Source organism: Danio aesculapii, chromosome 25 (genome assembly GCF_903798145.1).
Source record: "Danio aesculapii chromosome 25, fDanAes4.1, whole genome shotgun sequence".
NCBI lineage: Eukaryota > Metazoa > Chordata > Actinopteri > Cypriniformes > Danionidae > Danio > Danio aesculapii.
Genome location: NC_079459.1, coordinates 29,973,352 through 29,997,939, shown reverse-complemented (window position 1 = coordinate 29,997,939; position 24,588 = coordinate 29,973,352). Strand labels below are relative to the sequence as shown.

Here is a 24,588-nt window from a genome sequence, read left to right as displayed (position 1 = left end):
AGTAGGGATCGAGCCGTTAACGGAGCGGTGGATCACGGACGTGTGATCACACATTTCTCCTGATCAAAATACCCACCAGAACCCGCGTCAAGTTTAACGACAGTTCCGCGATATCTGGATTACGATGGCGCACACGGGCGCGTGAGGAGAGCGTTGACGTTCGCTGAAGGTAAGAGCAGAAAGTTCGTTCGGAGTTCCACAGAAAGATCCACGCGGCGACACGCATCTGCGCCTGCGAGTGGCGCATATTTGTCCGCGAAACGCCACAGACGCGTGACGGGGACGGCCAGCTGGGATTTCAGAGCCAGTTTATTGTCAGTTTAACGAGTTGAACATTTCAGAAAGGACGCGACACGTTTGTTTTGTGGCGTTTGAACGGTTAAACTGAATCAGAACGCGTTTGGAGCGTCACCGCACGTTTTATGTCTGATTGTGGTGCGCAAGAGCTCCAGTAATTATTGTGTGGAGAGGATAAAGTGTCATTTCTGCTAAATCATTTCTGTGTGGAGATAAAGTGTCGTTTTGCCTGTAAAGTCCATGAGGGGAAAACCTAAGGAGATCTGACGCCGGTTCTGGAGAATTCCTCAGTGTTTCTGTCAGGATGCTGTTGTGTGTGTGTGTGTGTATGTGTGTGTGGGAAAGAGAGAGAGAGAGAGAGATCAGCTTTCATTTTAGTAACTGTAAAGAAACTGTCTAATTTACTTTATATACACGTTTTATATACTGTTAAAGTCAGAATTATTAGCCCTCCTGTATATATATTTCCCCCAATTTCTGTTTAAAGGAAAGAAGATTTTTTTTCAACACATTTCTAAACATGATAGTTTTATTAACTCATTTGTAATAACTGATTTATTTTTACTTTGCCATGATGACAGAACATACTATTTGACTATTTTTAAAGATGCCACTATTCAGCATAAAGTGACATTTAAAGGCTTAACTAGGTTAATTAGGCAATCATTGTATAATGATGGTTTGTTCTGTTGACAATGGAAAAAATATTGTTAATAATACTGACCTTGAAATGTTTTTATTCTAGCCAAAATAAAACTTTATTCAGAAGAAAAAATATTATGGGAAATACTGTGGAAAATTCCTTGCTCTGTTAAATACCATTCGGCAAATATTTGAAAACGAAAGAGAGAAAAAAATCACAGGAGGGCGAATAATTTTGACTTCAACTATATATTCACTCACAAATGCTTTATTAATCCGAAATGTACAAATAATCCCTCTGTTTGTGGTTATTAATAGCCACGCATCCACAATCCCGCTTTTTATATGCTTCTAACAGAAGATAAACAGGAATTTCAGTAGTCATATCCAGAGGTCAAAGGCAGTGAAAAGGTGCCTTGAGAGGCTTGAATCGCAGGGTTGGTTTGGTGCAGATGGCTAGGGCTGAGCGATTTGGCCTAAAATCAAAACCTCGAATAATTAAACATTTTAACTCGATTACGATTAATGAGTGATTATTTAATTTAATTTATTATTTTGCCCTCATAGTTCACTGACAGGTTTTGTACAGTAAATGTGCTCACATACAAATGAGAGATTTTTGAGGGGTGCATTAATTGATTTTAAAATAATTAAGGTAAACCCACACTATTCACTATCTTTCATTATTTATTAAACATTAGCGTTGAACGACTGAAATTAAAACACACATTGCCTAAAACAAACAGTCACTTTTTTCTTATAATTATAAATATCTTACACTTTAGGAAACAAAATTAATTATTTTAAAAGTTTTTTCATATGAAAAGTGAAAAGATAATCTCTTCTAAATAAAATAACTCTTGTATAACCTGTTAATAATATTGCGCCAGACCATACCCTTATAAATATAAGTGTAAATCAGCCTTAACTGAGCGGAGTCACAAGACTCCACACGTGGTAAGTCACTGAAAAAATTGACCTGTAAAAATGTAATCGATTATAGGTTCTCAATGTCGATTTAAATGACTTTTCGATTAATTAGCCAGCCCTACTTGAATTGCAGGTAGGGCTGGGAGATTAATCAAAAAGTAATTGAAATTGTCATTCAGAACAATATAATCGATCTAATTTTTCCAGGATGATTTTTACAATTACTTTCCCTAAGTGTCACGTGACCCTGTTCTGTTAAAGGCTGAGGCTGATTTTTACTTCTGCAGGCCACATCTGATCTCTGGTCAAGTAAGATGATGGACTCATTCTTGAGCCTTATTTTGCACTACATTGACGATTATTGGAAGCTGCTCCAGAGATGCGTTTAGACAGCATGTCAGTGAACTATGAGGGCAAAAAAATGTAATAAATAAAATAATTGTTCATTAATCGTAATCGACTTCAATTAAACAAGATTTTGATTATAGGCCAAATTGCCTAACCCTTATCACAGGGATGTTGGTTTGGGGCAACTGGATCTTAACTATGAGGCTATAGATGGTTTTGGAGTTATTGTTATTAGCATTAGTTACTGCTTTTGAAAATATTTGGTAGTGGATACTGAAGAAAAAAATTATATGTGACTTGTAGGCATGGGATGATAACCAGTTTCAAGGTTTACCAAGGTTTGGAAAAGTCAAGGTTTTAAAACCCGCTAAAATGTTCTTTTATACCGCTCCTAAGGTATTTGTAATTAATTTTTTTACGTGTTTTTTATGACTATTTAATTAAGTTTTTTAGGGCAGGAGTATCTCCAGAAGAAATGCACCCTCCACATCAAAAGCTACTGGTCGGCCCACGATTCAGGAAATATTAGAGAAACAAATCACTTATAAATCAACATCCAAGCGTGCTCTAGACCTGAACAGTGCAGAGACTTAAGCCCAATCCCAATTATACCCCTTACCCCTACCCCTTGTTTTGCGCACTCACGTGAAGGGGTAGGTGTGTCCCAATTCTCTTTAGCTTGAAGGCTTACAGACATTTTTCAGGGCACTCGAAACTAAGGGGTAAGAGCATTTCTCAGAATACACCATCAGCATGGGCAACGGGCTACAATGGCAGCATAGCTACACCCGGATGTCAGGAGATGCACAAATTATAATTTTTTGGTCTTTATTACGAATTTTTACAACAACAAGCATCTGTGTTTTTGAAACTAATGAAGATTTTAATTATTTAGTGTGACCTGTTTACTGTTCCAAAATATTGAAAATGTTTCTTAAAATAAAATATATTGCATTCAATGGGGGGAAAAGTAGGGTTTTTTACCCAGACATTTAAAAAGCACATATTTTAGAGTGGTAATCACAATACCGTGAAACTGGGATATTTATATCCAAGATTGTCACACCGTCATAATTTTATACCAGCCCATGCCTAGTGATTACCTTATAATTTAGCCATAAATTGCGAGTAAATTTCACACAATTGTTACATGCTTGAAATCATAATTTCTGCTCCAAATGATTTTGTTTTGTTTACAACTGCAAAACAACTAAAAACACACTTTTTGGGGCATTATTAGGGTCAATTTTAGACGTATTACACATTTTAACTGGTATTTAATGACCTGGTTGGCCTTTTGCTCACAAAGGTTTATAAGTAAAACAAAAAAACTAATAATTTTGCTCTGAGTGATGTTAGGAAAACTATTTGACCAAAGAAAGGTATATAAAAAAAAGGTTTTCTTTAAGTGGGAGTTAAAGGGTTATGTGAATTTGAGTAAATATAATAAGTAATTTTACTCTCTTTTTCATAATTATTTTTGTAATCACTTTTTTTCTCCCCAAAAAACTTGAATGTGTCTTTTTTTTTTGTGCAAAAATAGATTTGAAGTTGTACATTTTTATAATGATTTACAGAAGACCATTTCGTCCTATAAGCCATTTCCCACTTTGGAGCGCTGTTGAGCTTGTTCTTAAACCCCGCTGATTTGCCATTGTGTTCACGTGCTCAACAGAAATGACTGTGGTTGGCCGTGAAGGTCATCAGTTCACCAAACTCACTGCTGTTTACTGAGTGTAACCACAGATACAAGGACACTGGAGCGTTTCAAAGTCACGTCGATCAGTGGTTGTCTATAAGCTGACATACGAGCGATCCGCTGATGAATCGCGGCTTTAAACGCTCCAGTGTCCCTGTATTTGTGTTTACACTGAGTAAATTTGGTAAACAGATAAGCTTCACAGCCAATCACAATTATTTCTGTGGAGCACGTGAACACAAAAACATGTCAAACGGGATCATGATCGAAACGTTCAAAAAGCAATTCATGTAAACACCTTTATCTTATTCAGATTAAGGCGAATAATTGGATTACTGATGGATTGGATTACTCCATGTAAACATAGTCAGTGATTTATTAAAAGGTTTAAAGACCACAGTGCAAGTTACCAAAGTTTTAAACATAGTTTGATAGAAACTGTTGTTACCATGGTGAATTTTTGTGAGGCGCTGTGAGAGCTTGGAGCGAGTCGCTGTTGTAGTCGTTGATCCAAAGGCTTTAAGTGGAGTTTCATGTTTTGGTGAATGGTTCTCGTAGGGTTGTGATTTGGTTAGGGAAGGATTTGAGCTCTAGAAAACAGGTGTGATGAGCACTCTTGGGAGGAGGGGCTGATGTGTGTGTGTGTGTATATGTGATTATGTTCACAGAGTGAGGACACTGAATCAGATCAGGACCTGATTGAGAACAGGCTGCTCAGATTTGATTTAACAGACAGCAATTTGTAAAAATGGCTGTCTGTCTAATTTTAACAGCAAATTAGTCTAATTTATTGACCTATAGCCAAGTTTTTGTTCATGGTAATAGTTTTTCATAATTTAAATGAGCATAATATATTGTATCAGCGTTGACATCGCAATGTTAGAGTCTGCAATAGTCAAACCGCAGGGATCTGCAATGTAGTTGGGATTATAGTTGACCAGACATTACAGTTAACAACATAGTGGAGTAATTTCATATTTTAATCTGTGGAAGTTTATTGTTTTAATGTGTTTTTAAAAACCTGACTGTAAGTATTTGAAGCGAATTTAAGCCATTTGGGCCAATAAATTAAACATTTGTTGCTTAAAATGATACAGTATCATCATCATTATTATTATCATATGGTGATTATTTAATTTCTGCTACTGAATACTGTTTGACTCCCCAGAAAATTCTAAATCATTGTTTATTTTTATGTTTTCTCTGTTGTATTTAACTTTGCTTGTCATTTTGTAAATGATATTTTATGCAGATGCGCTCCCCTACAGAATCATTCCAGTAGATCTAAAATGATCAATTCTTTACAAGCTATTCAAGTTATCTGCTGAAATTGCATTTATATGCCAATATATCACAGTGAATGAAAATCCTGCAATGTCAGTTTTTCCAATATCGTGCAGCCCTAGCGCAATATTACTCACCATTACAGGATAAAGACAAAAACTTAATATCAACGTGAGAATAATAGCATTTTATTTAGAAATATTTTTTTTATGTTGAACCTGTAATTCTTAGCTTTTGTTTTATTAATATCAAGTGTTTTATATTTTATTTAATATTTCTACATATTTAAACAAAAAGATTTATAATTACATATGAATGAGTATTTCTGGGTACTTTAAAATGTAAAAAAGAAATAGTAATTTATGTGTGGTCTATATATATATATATATATATATATATATATATATATATATATATATATATATATATATATATATATATATATATATATATATATATATATATATATATATATATATATATATATATTATATATATATATATATATAATATATATATATATATATATATATATATATATATATAGACCACACATAAATGACACATAAAGCACACATAAAAATCCTGATCGGAGCATCCCTAATATATATATATATATATAATTATATATATATATATATATATATTAGGGATGCTCCGATCAGGATTTTTGGAGCCCATACAGATTCCTTTTCTGATGCTTCATACTTTAACATTGCATAAAGCACATTTTCCCTCTAAGTGGAAATCTCTTCTTTCCTAAGAGAATAAATGAAAGATGTTGCATATAATCCCTTAAACATGTCTCTTATAACCATTTAGTGTGGACATGTCATGGTCAGAAGCAGCTTTACAGAAATAATAGATAAAACATAAAAAATTGATAAGAAACATTGCAAATGATAAAAGAATGATTCAACGTACCTCAATGAAGAAAAAGTCTGGACTGCATATTTAATGCATAAGTTAAAATGTGTCTTGCTCTGTTTGTAAACTTATAAATTAGCACTTGCGATTGGTTTATGTAATCGGCCAGATTAGAGTGTACCGATCGAGTCATAAAATGTGATTATCGGCCAGTACCGATCTCCGGCCGATCGATCGGAGCATCCCTAATACATACACACAACTGTGTGATAAAATCGGTATCTGTATTTATTGACCGAACACTATTGTCAATATCGATAAAAAAAAAAAAAAAGTTATATATATATATTATAGGAAGGCTATAATTTTATTCAAATATGGCTGCTAAGCACGTGCCTTGTGAGGAATGCCAATAAGCTTAGACTGTAAGCTTGTCATTTCTAATGGAATGGTGCACATTTTCCAGGTACACCTAGTTTAAAAAACATCTGAACTTTCTGAATGCCAAAGGAAAATGAGTGCGGTGGCTAGCAGCATCGAGAGATTGTAAACAAAAAGGATGTAAGGATGTCGCCAGAGTGGCTTTTGGTTTCTTTTCTTGTGCATCCCAGCCACTAGCACCCCATCTGAACGATTTTTTAGCATAGAGCAGGGATGTCAAAGTCAGTTCCTGGAGGGCCGGAGCCCTGCAGAGTTTAGTTCCAGCATTGCTTCAACACACCTATCTGTAGGTATCAAACAAGTCTAAAGCTCTCAATTAGTTTGATCAAGTGTGTTTAATTCGGGTTAGAACTAAACTGTGCAGAGCTGCGGCCCTTCAGGAACTGGCTTTGACACATGTGGCGTAGAGGGTAATGTAGTCATTCAACTTCACACTAACATTTTTATTCATCAGGTTTAAGAGTCTCTTTAACACTCATGTTTATTTTATTATAAAGAGAGGAGATATTTTGATTAAATATTTAGTTTCTTACTATTAAAACTATTTGCCTTCGTAATGTTGGTAAATTAAAGTGGTTAAAAAAATTCTAATATACCTAAATGGATTGTTTAAAAAAAATATTCAATAATTATCTATATTAAATCATATGAAAGATGATATTGTGATATTTTCGCAATATCGCCCAGCCCTATATATATATATATACTGTTAATTGATTTAATATACAGTAATGGTACTATGTCATGATATATATCGTATTCAGGATATGAGATACTTATAGTGGTATTGTGATATGAGATTTTTATTACATCGCCCCAGCCCTAATGTGTGAGAGGTGATACAGACCCAGTCAAACAATGCTGTCATACAATACAAATGCATACATGCCAACACACACACATACACACACACACACAATACTAACAGACAAATACCAAGCTGACGGTCATTCACCTCTGTGCAGTTGCGTGTGACAAGGGCATTAGTGGATTTGTTAAATAACAAGTGGCGTGTGTGTGTGACACATCAATGACAAAAAAAAAAGGTGTTTGTTTTGCGATGAGTCTGTGTTATGCAGCTGCCGTGAGTCGGACAGATAGAGCGGTGTGAGAGCATTTTGCCTCAGGTGTTTGGTATGAGACACACATAATCTCTAGTTTCAGCCAGACAGGTTTAAATATACACCTCCACTAGCCCTGTGCCCAAACACTCCCAGAGCGCTCTGACTTTTTCACAAGTTCAAGTTCAATAAAGCTTTATTGCCCACAAGAGTCAGCAGCCGTTTACTGATGTGATGCTGTTTGTGTCATTATTTAGTGCTTAATCATAAAACTCAAAGATAAAAGTTTGGTAATAAGCATATTTAAAAACGAACTAGTCACTCAGATTTGGACTGTGCAATATTGGAGAATGGAAATGGTCATTTTGTTAAATGATATTTAGTTTTTTGCCAATATATATTGTGATATGAATGTAATTTGGAAATAATTCATAATTTCGCATTAATTGAGATGTAATTATGAAATATTATAAATTACAGACATAGATAAATACTGTAGATCAAATATAAATAAACGTTTTGGCGGGAAATGGACGTTTTTAAAATATCAGTATAGATTGGTACTGACTTCCAGTATCGTGACAACCCTAAGTAATTACAATCCCAACTCGACATTCCAGATCGTACAGTGTAACTATTGCAGATTTACAGATTGTGATATCGATGTTATACTGTGCAGCCCTAACTCAGATGCTTGAACGCTCAACTTTGGGCTATATTTAAATGACAACAGTGTACTAAATTTGTTCTTCTTGGCTTTTTAATTTATATTTTATGTTTCATATACAGATGGCAGATAAGAAAAATGACTAAAAAAAGTAGCTTTCCATCCAAAGATGCTAATTAGACTGATAAAACAAATAAAGCTGGAATAACGCATAAACATCCAGTACCATTTTCATCCAGTGAGTCAAAGTGAACAAAATTGTCACTTCCTGATAAACTGCATATCAAATATCGAAAAGAATAATGGAATTAATGCCCACTGTGGGCATTTAAAAATAATAATAGGAATATACGACTTGCGCCTCAGAAGACGAAATTAAATGAACGCACAAATGAAGATGATCAAGACAGTTCTGCGAGGTAATAATACTGAACCACTTTAATGACAGACTTTGGCTAAGGCATTTTAGTATGACCAAAACTACATTTCAGATGTGATCAGTCCAAGGTTATTATAGTTAACAAAAACAAACGTTGCCAGTTTTACAACAGGTGTTTGACCCGTACAGCAGCTCAAAGTATCAAACCGGTGCTCCTCCAGTCATCGGTAAAAAAAACGAGTGGACATGACATGACAACGTTAAATTTAACCCAAACAGACACTTAAAAATATTAATTTAACACTTTTGTGTCCAATATTGGGTTTTATTTCTGTATTAGTGATCGCGATCGCTAAATGAACTGGTTTAACTAAGTCACCAAATCAAACTCAATCACTTGAAACGATTCGTGTCTCCAGTAACCTTAAGCATTTCTCCATAAGCAACTTACTTGTTAGCATGCCTGATACCCCTTCTGACTCGAAATAAACCAGTGTATACTGAGTTATTCGGTTATTAGGACAGTACACTGAGGTCAGATTTGAGAATCAGTGAATCGTCAGTATGCGTGATTCAGCAGATGCTGAATCGAAATGATGATTTTGAATCTTGATCCTTGGATCAGTCTGCTGGTTTGTCCATTAATGCTTTCCCATCACGCGATTCACACCCCAGTTCTTTCAGAAAAGCCGATTGCCATTGCACTGTATAAATTGGTTACTTGCGACTGTTTAAAACTGTTTTGTCGTACTTAGTTGTGTACATATGTTCATTTATAAAATCTATGTGCATCTTGGCATTCCATTAAGCATTATTTTAAATTCAATAGTGCATAATGTGCATAAAAATAGGTGGATGGAAACATAGTTACTTTTTATAATACTATATGCAAAGCAAAACATAGGCCATTGTTATTGTTCGTATCGTGAGGAATCATCCACAGCTGAAATTCAGAGTGTGTTTACAGCATAAATGTCAGGTTTAGTTTGATTGAAATTGTTTGCTCTGATAGTGTGGTTCATTTGAATAAGCGTGAACATTGCTGTGAACACTATCACAAACAAGCAGATTGGTGAGACTGCTGAAAAGATGACTCTCTGTCTGCTTCCAAACAAACTGACTGAAACATGCATCACAAGACCTCTAAACCAGGGGTTTTCAAACTTTTAGGACGAATGTCCCCCAAATTTGTCCAATTTCGCTCGTGCCCCCCATGCATGTGCAAACATCATTCACATAGTGAAGTTTCATGAACTAATTTCGAGAGGAGCACGTGATATGATTGAGCACGTCTGGCCACTCATCTGTAATCAGTAATAATCCAATCAGAGTGATCCTAGTTTACTATAAATGGATAATTTTCTCCCTAATGTTTTATCTTCGTTTGGAAGAATCCCCCCTTCCACCCCATCTCCTCCTTTTCCTCCCTTTTCTAAAGGGGGAGCTCTCGAGACCTACCTGATCTCGGATCTCCTGATATGCTTATCGACTGGGCGGGAGCCCTGGGCTCAAATATCTCCGAGCTCAGGGTTCTCTCCCGGGACAGCATGCCAAACCTGCTTTATACAACAAGCATATCTAAGTGGGAACTCTTGAATTACTTGCTGCGTTTAAAGTGCATAGCATTAATTACATTGAAACATAGATATATAGCTTACCTGATTCAGTGTGATGGCTGAGCCTGTTTCTGTGAGGACAACATGCTGATCTGTGGTCCGATTCCTGACACGACTGTAAATCATCTTCCACTGTCAATAAGCGTGAGCCATAGCATACTTGCTTTTGTACGTAGAAAATGCTTGTGGTGTGGTTAAGTCGAACATTGAGTATGTTTACATGGGCAACAATACTTTAATACGATTAGGACAATACTCTGATTAGAGTCTACCATGTAAACAGCGATTTTTGATTACCTTAATCCGACTAAAGTCATAATTGAACTAAACAGAAATGGAATTAAAACATGTGGAGTATGCAGATTATAGTGGCATTATAGAAGTAAACACCGCATTAAAACTATTACCGTCTTGTAGGACTTTTCGCCGCATTTTGTGACAAGATCCACACACACGGTTGTCACTAAAGGACCGAAAACACGCGCGCACACATACACACACGCACATCACGAAATGCAGAGTTTTTTTTTCTTTCCATTCGGCTTTCCATTAAAAAAAAACACTCTTCCACCAGGCCTTACTTTACATTTGCGTCTTATACACCAGTTTGTCATGGGGACATGAATGAAATGTTCATGAGTGAAAGTGAAACTTGAAACGAACTGGAGTAAAGTCGAAAAATTAAAGATGAAACACAAAATTACATGAGCCTCCGCAGGAAACATGAATAGCCTGGTGACGCAACATTCAAAAAGCACTTTACGTAACACCTTAATTATATTACTGTCTTATCAAGGAAAATAACTGATGTCCATGTAAACATAGTCAGTAGTGTCTTCATAGTAAGTGAAAGATCCAGAAGGGCATCCTGCTGATTTGATTCAGAAGGACACTTTTTTTTGTCAGACGGCTTGACTTTCATTCATTTATTCATTCATTTATTCATTCATTCATTCATTCATTCATTCACTGTTATTCATTTTAAAAAGCACCCACTCCATTTTATTTGTTTATATTTTACTTCAGCATTAACTCTACAGGTCCTGTAGTGAGCTGTGGAGCTTATGTTAATCATATTCCCTCTAGTGAACGCATAAAAATCGTCATCATAATTTACTGGAGTACACGCCTCAATGTCTCGCACCCCACAGTTTGAAATCCCCTGCTCTAAACAAAGCAAAAAAATCTTAAGACGCAAACATTTTTCTATGACCCTGTGTTATTGCAGATTTGAAAGTATCGCATGACAAACGAGTAATGGAAATGCCCAATTTTGAGCAAAAACCCTTAACTAGAAAAAATAAATAAATAAATACAGTGCCCGACTCCCTTGTGGTGGTTTAAGACTTGTTTGGAAAAGGGTTAATGTGAATAATGGGGGATGGTAATAAATGATATTGGTTGTTACGTTACCAATACTACCATCAGCTGCTCTGACAACTTCTTGGAAATACCCTGAAATGGTGTTTGAGATTTTATTCTCCTTTTTCGTTTCACATTCAGATGGAAATCCAGCTACTATCACTTTTACAACTGCCATAAGTGCATTTACTTAAGGCAAAGCTTCATTTGTGTGATGGAATAATTGCCGCCGTCATTGTTTTGACCCACTTGCGCATTTTATAAGCACTTCTAGCTCTCAACTAATAAAAAATACCATCAAGTTTACCAATACAATAATCACATTCAGCCATAAAAATGTCATAATAAACTTTTTTGTTTTGTATTTTAACTAGGACTGGGCGATATGGCAAAAATGCAATCTCGATAATAGTTTTCCATACTGAACGATAACAATATATATTTCGATATAAGTTGTTAATGCTTTCAGATTTAAAAGAGTAACCTAACAATGACTGAAACCACAAAAATTACAAAATTATTTAATGGCATAACATATTTTTGGCTGATACCTTTTCGGTGTTTGAAAATTCTGTACAACTCCTAATATCAACACACTTTTTGTTTCCCATTGTTGCAGATTTCTGCTGTGTGATTGGCTCTTAGATCAATATCGAGTTAAAATGTCAAGGTACTTTCATTGTTATTGACATAAATTTTATCACGAGTCGATATAATATAGTTTATCAGCCCAGCCCTAAGTGTGAATGCACCATTAGATATGACAGTCAGTGCTAATGACGTAGTGGTTAGTGTGTCTCAAGGTCCTGTGCCGATCCTTCGCCTCTCTCTGCTCCCCATGCTTTCCTGTCAATACTCTCCACTGTCCTATCGGTTAAAGGTGAAAACCCGAAAAAATCTATTATAAAAAAGATATTTTAATCAGCATTTAGTGGGTTTCTTTTTAATTAGGGCTGCACAATATATCACTTCAGCATTGATATCGCAATATGATCATTCGCAATAGTCACATCGCGAGTATACAGAATGTTGAGTTTGGATTATAATTTACCATTTTGCAATTGTTTAGGCCTATGACTGTGTGAGGGTTTTAGAAGCATTCAGGCATAAGAAATTGTACCATTTGTAACTTTGACAAATTAATAGTGATTCATTTTTTGAGTTGTTTATCAAACGAAGACTAAGAGATCTCTGATCGACACCTCTGAAAACAATAAAACGCTGTTTATTTAATTAGTATCTTTTTCTTTATTAAATTTATCTATGCTTGTAGATTGTTTCTTATATTTTATGCAAATGCACTCCCCTACAGAATCATCTACAATTATAAATTCTCTCCAAACAGTTATTCAACAGATCTAGTGAAATTTTATTCCTATTGCAATATATATCGTAGAATAAAAAATAGTGCAATGTTGGATTTTTCCAATATCGTTCAGTCCTACTTTTATTTAACATTGAAATCGATATATATAAATATGTTAATTATCTATAAACTAGGGTTGTCACGATACCATAAATTTAGGCCACGATACTATACCAGCTGAAGTATCACGATACCTAGTAGAATCGCGATACTGTATTAATTCATAACTCAAATCTACGAAATAAAGCAAATTGTCACAAATACTGTATTTTATACGTTATGATACATTAATTTAATAGATAGTTCCCTTATTATTGAGAACTTGTATGAACTTACAGGTGAAATCAGAATTATTAAACCGCCTTTGAATCTTTTTTCTTTTTTTAAATATTTCCCAAATGATGTTTAACAGAGCGAGTAAATTTTCACAGTATGTCTGATAATATTTTTTCTTCTGGAGAAAGTGATTTGTTTTATTTCAGCTAGAATAAAAGCAGTTTTTATTTAAAAAAAAACATTTTAAGGTCAAAATTATTAGCCCTTTTCAGCTATATTTTTTTCAGTTAGTCTGCAGAACAAACCATCATTATACAATAACTTGCCTAATTACCCTAACCTGCCTAGTTAACCTAATTAACCTAGTTAAGCCTTTAAATGTCACTTTAAGCTGTACAGAAGTGTCTTGAAAAATATCTAGTCAAATATTATTTACTGTCATCATGGCAAAGATAAAATAAATCAGTTATTAGAAATGAGTTATTAAAACTATTATGTTTAGAAATGTGTTGAAAACATCTCTCCGTTAAATAGAAATTGGGGAAAAAATAAACAGGGGGGCTAATCATTCAGGGGGTTTAATAATTCTGACTTCAACCGTATTTTATTTTATAATCATTTTATATTTAGTTTTATTTGCATATACTTCAACTGTTCTGTTCCACATGCAACATTAACTATTAGAACTGTAATTATGATAATACTGTTTTCAAACTACAGAGGCACCACCAGTATTTTGGAGCCATCGTATCACGGTGGTATCGAAGTACCGGTAAACCATACAACTACTATAGAGTCCTGTCTTCAGAAACAGCCAATTATTCCCATCTATGTCTTTGTTTTGTCTTTTCAGCCTTATATAGTCTTTAAGTGCACGTTTTTACATCATTTTACATCATCAAGCAATATCATTACTTACTTAAATGTCAATCTGAGAAACTAAATCAGCAAAAACACCTGCAACTGTTAAAAAGTATCCCACATTTGGCTTGTAAACAAGTGGTAATTTTCATACTGTGGATGCATGACTCCAGTAGGAACCGAATATGCTAATAAAAATCTAAATATTGCCATTTGGAAGCACGCTGCATCTCCTCAGTTTCACAGTTGGGTGCTAGCCAATATATTCAGAAGTAACAGCAAGATTTAGGAGAAGGGTTTGGTAGGAAAGTACATTTGGTTGTTGCCTGCGGCAGGGAAAGGTGAAGGAAAATCAATTGTTGCTGCTTGAATTGTGTCTCCTATTCGATTACTCGTGCGCATCCTTCGTTTGTGAATTGGGAATCAGAAGTACACAATCATCTCCACAGCAATGACAAGGTCAAATGCCAAATAATTTTGAGTTTCAGTCAGAGTGACAACACGACAACAGCATCAGCAGTTCCCATAGCAACAAGGTGCCAGTTAGCTCAAGGCTACTCTGAGTGCAGCTGAAGCTGGCAGGGTCTGCGAAAACCGTGTCCAAAAAAACCTCTGTGATGTGTTTTCATGTGATGTTGACTTGACAAAACTCGAATGGGAGTCTTTTATATTCTGAGCCAGGATTCGTTAATGTGTGTACTCTATGTGTGTGCGTGTTTTTCAATGAATAACGCACACCATCTGTCTATCGTAGCACCTCAGGACCTAAATGTGATTTATTGGCTTGTTTTACGATCTGCTAATCCACAGTGGGAATATTAGGCTTAATAATAGAGGGTGATCTCACACATGATGTCATCGCCGAGTCGTCTTTGCTATCACGATGACAGCGTGCTTCACTTTAAGTGATCCCCTTGGAAATCATGATATGAAAAACATGCTTCCTCCAGACGGACTGCACGAGTGACCCTAATTGTGAAGAAGATGGTTTGTCCTTTCTGTCATTGAATAGGAATTTGCTGGAATTGGCTTGGTACTTCCCGAGCAGCTCCGCCTACAGCAAAGGACACGCCCATTATACTTAAGCCACACCTTTATTTATCAGCTCCCTAAATCAAGAGACTAAGTTTCCAGACTCTGACCGCCCTGAACTGTATTTGGCTCAGCGTGAGGGTCAGGAAGTGAAATGAATGAACTGGATTTGGTACAGACGACTTGCTCGAATTAAAAAAAAGATCTTTAGATTCTTGCAGAACCGCCTTGGGGATAAAAAGTAACAGATAACGTAATCGAGCAAGCGTGAGTGAGAGAAAGAGATACAACCCACAGAATGTGAGACGCCAAAATAAAGAGAGACCGGCAGCGAGAAAGAAAGAGTGGAGGTGGTTTGAGGTTGGCCATGAGAGCCGTGTAGGCTGGAATTGTGTTAATGCTGATATAAGAGCTGTAGTGCTGCCACTCGTTCACTCGAAAGTTTCCCATCAAGGTTGCATAATTGCCCGGCCATTAACAGAGCCACGTACTCATACTGAACTGAACAAAGGGTTTCAAGCCGCACATCAAGCATTCAGACCGAAGCAATCTCTCAGGGCCTGCTTATTTTCTCATTCATTCTCTTTTTTTTTCGCATTTTCTGGTGTATTTTTGATAGGATTCTGTTCCCAATATGGCAGGCTTTATGTAATGTGTGTTATTAAACAGGATGACTGATTTACATTTCAAGTATGCATGGGTAAGTATTGTTTTTGGATTTGTTTGTGTGCTCTGAGCATGTTTTCTGATCTAATTTGACATTGGAATAAGGGGCCGTTCACACAAAATGCATTTTCTCCTTCCAGTGTTTCTTTACCATTATTTTACTGTGTTAACGTGTTTGATGGGTGTGCTTGACTATTACGTCTTTTGAAGCACCTCATACATGAGCACCGCATATTTAAGATGCTGTCAAGTTAAAAGAATTTCAACTTTTGCATGTAGTAGGCTTGTGCCGGTATTCGGTAATGCGATAAATCACGGTAATGAATATGCACGATATTGTTATCGCGGGCACTTCAAAATACCGTGAAAAATAATAGATCCGAATTTATATTCTTAGAACGCGCCTTAGCTTATTTTCCATCAACCGCTTGAAGAAACACTGCGTATATGCTGCGCAGAACTGATGCGCACTCTGATGTAAACAATCCCCACCCACATGTAGAAGCACTGTGTGCGCGCCACCGCACTATAATCCTCACACGAAGAAGAAGCATGGCGGAAGGAGGAACGCTGCCGACAATTTGTCCCCCTTCAAAAAGGGTAAAGTCAGAGGTTTGGAAATATTTTGGGTTCCAAAAAAATGCAGAGGGATTGCTGATCGAAGACGGTTTCCCTTTGCACATTCACTTTGATATAATTGCTCAAGTTTACTTTTATATTGTGTATTGTTTTATTTATATTTATTTGTATTTAAATGTTTGAAGTACTTTTAGTTAATTAAAAAGTTATTAAAGTTACTAAGTTGACGAAACTGAAGTTTTTTGTGTTTTTTTTACCTGTTTCTCTAGTAAAATTACAATATCGTGATAATACCGTATACCGTGATAAAAGCTCAATCAATTAATCGCAGCATGAAAATGTGATACCGGCACATGCCTAGCATGTAGTGCTGTTCATCAATGTCAATCTCAAAGCAGTGGCCCAATCAGAAGAAACTGAGGCGGGGCAAGCTGAGTGAGCTTCTGTTTACAGTAGCAAGTTGGCATGACAACTATTTTATTTAACATAAACAAGGCGGAGGAGGTGATTTAAAGGAAAAAATAAACGATCCTTAACACAGCGTCTCATGTTTTTAGACGCAAAGATGTAGGTTTTTTTAATATTTCTGGCCTACAATAATATTGCATTAGTTGTTTTAACGGTGTGTGTTAATTTGGGATACCAGCAGTTATACAACAGTTCAACCAGCAAGAAAGTAATTCTGAATATTTTCGATATTTTAGACACATTCTTGTGTTTTGTGTTTTTCTGTTCAGCTGGATATCCATTTACGTCCTTGTTTATGTTTTGCCACTATGCCAGTTTTATGTTAATAAAAGCACAGTAACATATTAGCAGTTCTATTTTTTTTGTCAGTATAAATACTGTTTATGCAATTTTTCTGTATGACCATTATAAGATACTGTAATACATGATCCAATCCTCCATTTCTGTTCTCCTTTTTAGTATGGAGCCAGATCAGTCTCAAAAATAATACATTTACGTAATAAAATTCGAACAGCACAATTCACATTTGCAAAATCCAATTTGAATTCACAAGTGAAAATCATAAATATTTTCACCTCATAAAATGGATTTGTGTATTTTTGAATCGTGTATTGAACTTCTGAATTGGATCCGTGTATTTAGTGTCGTGTATTGAACTTACGAATTGGATCTGTGTATTTTTTATTCGTGTTTTGAACTTACGAATTGGATCTGTGTATTCTTGACTCATGTATTGAACTTCTGAATTAGCTCTGTGTATTTAGTGTCGTGTATTGAACTTGCGAATTGGATTTGTAAATTTTTTTATCGTGTTTTGAACTTACGAATTGGATCTGTGAATTTTTTAATCGTGTTTTGTACTTACGAATTGGATCCGTGTATTTAGAGTCGTGTATTGAACTTACGAATTGGATCTGTGTATTTTTGATTCGTGTTTTGAACTTACGAATTGGATCTGTGTATTCTTGACTCATGTATTGAACTTCTGAATTGGATCCGTGTATTTTTTTATCGTGTTTTGAACTTACGAATTGGATTTGTGGATTTATAAATAGTTTTTTGAATTTACAAATAGAATTTGTGTAATCTTGACTCATGTATTGAACTTGCGAATTGGATTTGTGAATTTATGAATTATTATCTGAATTTAACAATTGGATTTGTGTATTCTTAAATCGTGTTTTGAACTTGCGAATTGGATTTGTGTATTTTTGAATTGTGTTTTGAATCTACTAATTAAATTAGTGTATTTATGAATAGTGTTTTGAATTTGTGCATTGGATTTTTGTATTTATGAATTAGGTTTTGAACTTACAAACTTATTTTGTAAATTTATATTGTTTTGTGGAAATATGAGTTTTATTTTGAAAAGGTAATATTTTTGAGACTGATCTGGCTCCATATTTTACAGACACTTTCTTAAAAATCTGTAAAAACGTTTGGTAACACTTTTGTTTAAATACCTATTTACACCATTACCTACAGGCTTATTACCAACCTGTCAATAATTAAGATATCATATGTTTATTAGTATTTATAATGTATGATCATGTTCTACATCCCTAATCCTACCCAATACCTAAACCCAGCTTCTACCTTTTATTAAGCAGCTAAATAGTAGTTTTTTTAAATTAATAGTTGGTTTATACTGTAAATTGTGCAATAAAATAAAGTAAACAAACTTTTTAGATGCAGGATGCATTAAACTGACACATTAAATTAAACATCAAACCAATTTGAAAAATAGCATGGCATGCTAATGCATTAAAAACAGTCTGTGCAGTAAGCAGCTAGTGCTCTGAAGGTTGTTAATTATACAGGCTCATTTAACCCTCAGGGACTTCCTGCTGCTCACCCTAACAGGAAGTGATGTCAAAACACCCCCCACCCTATCTTATTACTCCCATAGGAAGTGATTATTCTAATGGGTGTGTGTGTTAGGGCTCCTATAAACAGTTGTAGCACAAACACACACATTCTCTGACCTCTCTGTAGTGTAAATATTAGTCCGGCGCCCTTATAAAGCACTAACCGTGTGACTCACTGCCCAATGGAAGACGACGCCTTATATAGAATTTGAGCGTGTGTATTGTTTAGGTGTCTAGCTGAAGTACTTCCCTACATGTGAAAATATGGACTTGCTTGTCTTCGTCTTGCTTTTCTGTTTATCTCCAGGGAAATTTTGAGGTCATAATGCCATAATTGGTTCTGTGTGCTGATTGGCCGATAGCGAGGCCATTATGGTGACCAAGGAATGCAGGAATGAGATCTGTTTTCCCAAAGCCACATCCTGTGAGCACCAAATGCATACAAAATTGAAAGGAAAACGGCTAATATCTGTATCAGTTCAGCAACAGTTCTCAAATGAACGTTTTAGAAATGGTTGAAAGCGTTGAATCTGCCAAATGGCACTCAGAAACCAATTATCGCAAATAAACTGATGCCCTTGCAAGGACCCCTCTCACGCACAAACACTCGAGTGGGTGACAGCGCTGAATTCCTCTGGTTTCTATCACTGTAGCTGCTGTTTAGTCTTAGACACGGTTGGAATGTGCTGTGGCATGGGAACAGGCTATCGTGAATCACGTTTCAGTTGTTCTGGCTTTAAACTGAACAGCATGTCTCGCGCATTGTAACAGATCTGAATATTTATGATGTAGAGTTTCGTATTGTTATAGTTGGGCTGTGCTAGTAGCGTGTGCATCTCTTTGAGCGTGTTTGTGAGGTCTGGTTTTGAGAAGGGGAGGGAGAGTTTATGGTTCGGATCAGAGCCGTTTGTGTCGGTTCAAGGGGCTTGACATTAACGCTTGTCTAGGGAAGCCATGAAAAAATATTCGGACGCCTACAAAACCCAAGTGGGTCACTGCAGCACCAGTATAGCATTTGGTCATGGGTTATTATTGTGGTCTGATTCATTTCAGATGTGGCTGTTGATTTATAAAGACATTTGGGTGGCCTACAATACCTTGTACTTGCATCGAATACTAAATACAATGTAATTACTGTGTTCATAATGTATTGGAGAACACTTCTGGTAGGATACAGGTATGGTTTGGGACAGTTTTGGGGGTATGGATAGGTTTAAGGGTGGGTTATGGTGTAAGGGATGGTCAGCAGTGTATTTACAGAAATTAATTAAAGAGCCCCTATTATGGAGTTTTGAGAATGACCTTACATGTAGTGTGTAACACAGCTCTAAGTGAAGTGAAATATCCAGCTATGGCTTAAAGGGGAAATGAAGCAGTCAGTCAAGTTTACCTTATTTTGTACATTGGATTCCACTGTAAACAAACTCGATTAATGTAACCATTTCGCAAAAACGGCATGTTTACTATAGATTTTAGACCTTGGGCACAGCCATCTTGGAATGTTGCTGTGTCTGACGTCAAGGGGTTGGTTCTGTTCCCGCCGCTGAACAAATGCAATGGAAGTAAAGGAGGCTTTAAAGCCGAATTTAACCCAATGCGTGAAGTTGTGGACGTGGAGCTTCTGCAAATACAAGCATCAGATGTGTGTCTAATATAAAAGTATAGATATTTATTCTATTTTTCTTTTTTACCTTTAAATTACTGATCATTTGTTGCGCTTTACTCTACTGTCTGTATTATGCTGCCTGTCTGGGTTTCCACCATGATTGTAACAGACTGAACACAAAGACTGGACAGCCTAATTTAACCCAATGCATGAAGTTGTGGACGACCATCACAGAGCTGCTGCAAATACAACAAATACGAGCATTTAAGTGTCTTAAGTTGTGTATTTTTCTTTTGTTAATACTTTTCGTGTAATGCCCTGTGGTCCACTCTCTCACACTGCTCCATCCCTACCTCATGAGGGGATTTACATTCAGACTAATGTAACGATTAAAATCATGCATGACTTCACACTTTACTAAGTCACATCTGTGTGGGTTATGTCAAGACATATTCCCTCTTCAAGTCAATCAACTCGATCTCTCAACATGTATGAAGGATAAAAACCCGCCATAAGAAACACAGCGCTGATCTTAGTTTGGTTTGAACAGGAGCAGAGGTGAGGGAGGGTAGCAGTGAAAAGTGAAAGTACCCGCCCCCTTTACGTCAGCACCGGACCTAGTTGAAACCACAGGCATCAGGCAGCATAATACAGAGAGTGAATCATTACTGACGTAATGGGGCTGGGTACTTTCACTTTTCACTGCTACCCTCCCTCACCTCTGCTCGTGTTTTAAAATATTATGAGTGCTTCATTTCCCCTTTAAATCTGAAAGTACACAGTGTTTAAAGCTATTGATTCATTTATAAAAGAGTCGACTCCTAGTGCTTCAAATGAATTGTCTTGATAACGAGTCTTTAGCTGTTTCGGCGTGGCGTGGATACGAAACTTAAGCCCAGCCCAATTGTTGCGCGCGCAAACCCGGGAAAATCGAAACCTGCGGCCCCGCCCACAAACAGTAGCAAAAGGAAGAGGAGCACTGTAGCAGACGACGTTTGAATTAAGTCATGAAGACGCTGTGGGATATTCTACTGGATATTATTGGAAGAGTGAGGGGGAAGTTAGTGCTATTTTCTCTACCCAAAGATGAAAGTGTGAAGAGTCAGTGGTTGAGGTTTATTTTTGCAAAATACAGCATTATACCCCAGCCTTGTGCAGTTCGATTGCTTCTGGAATCTACACACTTACAACGGGGCATTTGTCAGCCATTTGTTAAAGGAAGGATCAAAAAAGACTATTGATGTAAGGGACTATGTCAGTACATGGATCAGTGGATCATGGATCAGTTTTTTCCTCCATTTCACAAATGTAAGTAAGTGCATTACCATGGCTCCCTCCTTGTTTTCTATAGCTTGCAAATGATGTGTTTAATTGTGTTTCGTTACTTGTAACCGCTTGTACCGTATCAGGTTAACTCTTTATATTCTCATATTGTGTCTAATACCATGTTGAAAACACGACGTGTGCCGCTTTGTTGGCGGATTTAAATGGGGGGAGGGGGGGTGAATTTAAGGCAGTTTTGAACCATGTCAACCAATCACAACAGGCTGTCATCGGTCCAATATATTAAAACGTGTATGTTTGTCGTAATAATTCGTAATAATAGTAAATTCGTAATAATGACAAAAAAATACTTATTTGTGGCTCTCCTTATTTCCGGGTTCAGCAATACTGCCATTGTGGCTGGTGTATTCTGGGAAATTTTTGGGTGTGGTCCTGAAAAATCTTAATTCGAAGGGCTAATCACCCCTTCCCCTTACCCCTACGCCTTCAAGCTAAAGAGAATTGGGACACACACTACACCTTGACGTGAACGTGCAAAACGAGGGGTAGTGGTAAGGGGAAGGGCTAAGGGGTAGAATTGGGATTGGGCCTTGATGCGCTTGAGCTCAACCACTATCACTAGCAGAGCTATTTTTTTAAGGGGAGGGGCTACACTGTGTCCCACCCTCTCTTTATATTTTGGTTGAGATTACGTCAAACATCAAATAAAAATGCACATTTCAAAGCACTTCACCTTTAAAAAGTTATGTTATTAATTTCTCACCCTCATGTTCTTTCAAACCTCCAAGACAGTACTTCATCTTCATAATACACATCAAGATATTGTAGGGGAAATATGAGAGCTCCCTTATCCTCCATACATAGTAGAGTTGTCATGATACTGGAATTCGGTACCAATCGATACTGAAATTTTTTTAAAACGTCCATTTCCCTCTAACATCTAAGTTCAACAGAAATGATTGTGGTTGGCCGTGAAGTTCATCGGTTCACCGAACTCACCGCTGTTTACTAAGTGTAACCATAGATAGAGGGACACTGGAGCGTTTTAAAGCTCAGCTGGTTTCAAAGATCAGCTGGTTTGTCTATAAGCTGACATCCGAGCGATCTGCTGATGAATCGCGGCTGTAAAACACTCCAGTCTTCCTGTATCTGTGGTTACACTCAGTAACCAGCGGTGAGTTCCGTGAACCGATGACCTTCACAGCCAATCACAGTGTGCGCATAAAACAAAAAGAATGACTTTATTCAACAGTTTCTCTTCTTCAGTGTCAGTATATTGTGCACATTCGTAAGCACTGCGTGGTGAACTGAAACAGAAGGCAGAACAAGCCTTTTGGCAACAAGCCTGTTAACACAAACCAAGATGGCATGTCTTGGCTCATATGTGCAGGCCTAGGCTTTTTTTCTGACAGTCAAAACTCTGACTACGCAAGACCAGAGTTTGGTGTCTGTTGTGGTTCAGGTATCGATTACTTGATGAAACGTACAGTCTTAGTTCAAAGCCTCTCTCTGTGTGTTTGGATTCTCACAGAACTTCCTCAGGACAGCTGCTTTGACAGGCTTAATGTGTGCAGGGAGATCACAGGCCATGGTGGCCCCCAGGGGTCCGGTGTAATCCTGAAGGCTTTTTGTGTCATCCGACTTCACCCACTCTTGCTCCGGCCTGCCCAGCTCAGGGTGGCCTGTTATTGCAGCTGTGAGGATGCTGGGAATTCTGGCTGTATCATTCCTTCTCTCCTACTGGAAAATCACACTCTCGTTCTTCATCTTTTCAAAACAGATCTGGCGGCATAATTTCAAAGTAAAACTGAATAGTTTGTGGGAATAAATGGATGGTAGAGCTTGATTGTATCATCATGATTTGATTGTGAAAAACAATTTGATTAAATTTAGTTTTGTGTGTGGAGAGTTTTTCATTTTAATGCAAATCATTCAGAAGAACTTTGATAGTGCCTTGCAAACCTTTACGAGCAAACCAAGGTCAAAATACAGGAAATAGGAAATCTTTGTTAGGAAGCAAGACATGGCAGTCTATAATATTACTAAATAATATTATTTTCTCTGCCCCGCAGTCTTGGTTACATCAAAAGAAAGGCAAGGTCTTTTTCAAAAGCGAAGTTATTACATTTTGATTTCTCTTCACAATAGGATGCGCTTCACAATAACACCGAGAATCATGCATTGCATCAGAAGATGGGATAGTTTGGCAAAAAAAATAAATTGCTCCTTTTTTTCCACTGTCATGTCTTCGCAAATCCATATGGAGTGCAAAAGAAGAAATATTTAAATATGTTTTTTTTAAGGTCGTTTGACTGGTTTATCTAGATTTCTTCTTTTGTTTATGTTTATGATTGTTTTAATTTGTGTCTAGTGTTTTGCATGATCGAACCTTATGAGTAAAATTGCATATTATTTTTGTTTATTAGCATCTCAGCAAATGGATCGTTTTAAAATCCCAAGGAATGAAGTGCATTGACAACTTCGAACAAAATCAGAACAAAACGAAACTTGTTCAGGCTTAATTTCAGCAAACCAAAAAAGCAAAGCATAGCAAAAAACGTATTGTTTTGTGGTGATTATGTAATCAGTTGGTATGACTCTGATGCTTCGCTTTTGATGTGGAGAATCATGTTCATGATAAATGTTTTTGAGTTCAAGTTCAAGCTCAGACTCAAGAAAGAACGTAAACCATTTTTATAATTTCCAATTGAAGCTCTAAATCTAAAAGCAACAATGACTTTTTTGTAACGCTTCTTGCTCCAAAGTAATCTTATATTAAGAATGAATGTGACAAGACTTCCCAATTGCAGTGCAAAAAGATTTCTACAAGGGCTGGAACAATTTACATCAATGCATTGCAAATCAGGAAATGATTCTGTATCGATTCTGAAATTTACATTGCTATTCCTTTTTCTCACCGATTCAGAGCTTAGTTTTTCCACCAGGTGGGACTGTATGCTTTTACAATCAGCCAGTCTTACACATACCA

General features: G+C 36.5%; 1 protein-coding gene across 1 annotated transcript in view; it reads left to right on the top strand.

Annotated features, from left to right (window-relative positions):
* Positions 1-24,588, top strand: part of peak1 (pseudopodium-enriched atypical kinase 1) — a 59,390-nt gene continuing 34,802 nt past the window's right edge. Inside the window, 1 exon segment of the mRNA XM_056451702.1 lies at positions 1-169. The gene's annotated coding sequence lies outside the window, so the exon portion shown is untranslated.